Raw genomic sequence first — 1950 nt, 5'->3', positions numbered from 1 at the left:
AGAGAGAGAGAGAGAGAGAGAGAGAGAGAGAGAGAGAGAGAGAGAGAGAGAGGAGAAACACAAAAGAGAGATAGAACCAGAAACAGGTTCTCCTCTTAAAGTTGGCAGCCAAGCCAGGTGTAATGAATAGGTCATGCCTGTAATCCTGGTACTTGAGAGGCTGATGCAGGAGGCTTTGAGGCTAGCCTGAACTACATAGTAATTATAGGCCAACCTGGGCTATTGTGAGACTCTGCCTTAAAAACATAAAATAAAATAAATAATTGGAGATCAAACTCAGGATAGCTAAAACATTTGATTAATATGAACTCTGACTATGGGAAAACAGGAAATTTTGATATGATTTCAAGTCAAGGCATATATTTCATAAGTATATTTGATATAGTGGCTAATAAATTTTTAATTTAACATGCATTTATTATCAATAATCTCTAAAATTTGGCATTGAGACCAGCCATGAAAAGCTGGCAATTGAAGGCAATATTGTGTTTGCATTTTTGCCCTGATTTTTGTGTTGTCAAACTCGCTTAATGATGTCAACTTTTGTTGGAATTTATGTGTAAAACACAGACTGAATAACAAATTCATAGTAAATGGGAAAGGACAAGAAATTGCTAGGGACCAGAACTGAAATGATAAATGCTGATTGTCTTGGTGATGTTGGAATTGCTTTGGAAACTGAAAGCATGGGTTATCAGATAACCACTAATTTCAGTAAAGCACAACTGATTGAGTGTTTTTGTCACCATGGCTATTACTCAGGGTTCTCAGGAGGAGCAGGACTTATAGAACATTTATTAGAATGACGTGTAGACTGTGGTCCAGCTAGTCCAATATGATTGCCCACCAATGAAGACTCCTAGAATCCAGTAGTTGTTAAATCTATCTCAGTTTGGCCGTTAGTATACACTAGAATCCTAAAGAAGTCGATGCTAACACCAGGGAATGAATGGACTTGCAGTGAGAGCAAGAGCAAGCAGGCAAAGAGAGTAAGCTTCCTTCTTCCATATCCTTTATGTAGGCTGCCACCAGAAGGTGTGTCCTAAATTAAAGGTGGCTCTTCCCACCTTAAAAGATCTTGAGTAAAGGTATAGAGCACCACCTCAAAAGATGCAGATTAAAATTGGGTCTTCCTACCTTAAAGAATTTAATTTAGAAAAAATCTCCTACAGGTGTAACCAATTGATGAAAATTTAAGTATAATTCCAGATGTAGTCAAGTTGACAACCAAGAACAGTCATCGCACCATGTAACTTAACTATCTTGTATATCTTGTTATATATAAAAGCCATCTCTACTATGTTTAAGATAACAAGAGAAGCTATTAAACTAAATCACACACCACAGAAAAAGAAAGTATTTTGAGTATAATTTAATTTTTCTTATTTTAATACTAATTTTGACTAAAGAAACACTTTAATTTCATATTTCTTTTTTCCTTTTTTTGAATTTTTTGAGGTAGGGTTTCTCTGTGTAACAGCTAACACAAGAATTCTATTGGTGAAAGCTTCTGTGTTCTTAATAGTTATATTAAAATTACACGTCTCAAGCAGGGGATTGCATACTGCATAGACAAACATCATAAATAAACTTCTAGAATAAAGTATATTTGAAAGCATCAGTAGAAATATTGGGGCATAGTGGTACTCAGACAAAGAAAATATAGTCTGGGGTATATATTTGTCACAGAATTAAGCAAGAGAGAAAATCTATTTTATCAAGCAAAACACGAAAATAAAAAAAGTAATAGCCCACCTGCCCGGCAACGTCTCCTCCAGCAGAATGGTTTTCGGCTCCCACATCGGTCACTGGGTAGGGTGTAAGACTGGGGCTGAAGGCCATGAGGTCAGTCTTGGGCAGACCCTCTCCAGAGCACACCCTTTGCTGTCTCTGCTGAGAGTACGACCAGGTCCCCACCGCGCTGGAGCACACCAGCACCGGCTTTCCAAG

The 1950-nt window shown here is 37.5% G+C and overlaps 2 protein-coding genes and 1 pseudogene across 4 annotated transcripts in view; all 3 read right to left on the bottom strand.

Annotated features, from left to right (window-relative positions):
* Positions 1-1950, bottom strand: part of LOC126491938 (protocadherin alpha-6-like) — a 173259-nt gene that overhangs the window by 145285 nt on the left and 26024 nt on the right.
* LOC126491936 (protocadherin alpha-C2) overlaps positions 1-1950 on the bottom strand; it is a 196204-nt gene that overhangs the window by 174589 nt on the left and 19665 nt on the right. The window lies entirely within an intron of this gene.
* The window catches only part of LOC126491944 (protocadherin alpha-9-like), a 15363-nt pseudogene that overhangs the window by 11042 nt on the left and 2371 nt on the right, over positions 1-1950 (bottom strand).

This window comes from Alexandromys fortis, unplaced genomic scaffold (assembly GCF_014885135.2).
Source record: "Alexandromys fortis isolate MF-2015 unplaced genomic scaffold, M_Fortis_MF-2015_v1.1 scaffold_283, whole genome shotgun sequence".
NCBI lineage: Eukaryota > Metazoa > Chordata > Mammalia > Rodentia > Cricetidae > Alexandromys > Alexandromys fortis.
Note: the sequence above shows the minus strand (reverse complement) of the source record. Positions and strands in the feature narration are given on the sequence as shown.